The sequence below is a fragment of the Cariama cristata genome, unplaced genomic scaffold, assembly GCF_000690535.1.
Source record: "Cariama cristata isolate BGI_N322 unplaced genomic scaffold, ASM69053v1 scaffold22795, whole genome shotgun sequence".
Taxonomy (NCBI): domain Eukaryota; kingdom Metazoa; phylum Chordata; class Aves; order Cariamiformes; family Cariamidae; genus Cariama; species Cariama cristata.
In genome coordinates, this window is record NW_009616142.1 from 5,113 (window position 1) to 5,690 (window position 578).

The following is a 578-nucleotide window of genomic DNA, read 5'->3' on the forward strand; positions in this document are numbered from 1 at the left end:
TTGGCCATGGGGGGGTGGCCAAGGATGTGGAAGACTCTCTCACTGCTGCCCAGGTACAGCTGATGTCCAAGTGCTCTCTGCCCACGGTGAAGCCCAGAGCTCCTTGGCCTGACGGGGAAGAAGCAGAGACGGATGGTTAATGACTGCTCCTGGGGCTTAGATTTCAGAGGTCTTTGTTATCCGGGTGCTTGTAACCGAATCTCCTGGGCTTGGCTTCCCAGCAGCGGATCCGATAGCGCGCCTGTCCCTGAAAGGTGAGCTCCATCCCACTACCACAGCCACCAGCAACTGCCGGGACCTGGCTGGGGAACTGCTGGCAGCTCGGGCCCCCGATGCTCCCCACGGGACTGCTGCAGCCTCCTGGGACAGCACAGCTCTTCTGCCACCTCCCCTGAGGCCCTGGGGAAGCATCTCAGGACAGGTAGGGATGGGGGAACTGGGAGGAGGGGAGAAGAGGGGTACCCACGTACACCAAAATGCTTGAGGTTACCCATAGAGAGGGAGCGGGCTTTGGTGGTCTCCAGGAGAGGTTTGCAAACATGCTGGTGGGTACCAGAGCCCACCTGAGATGAAGCTGG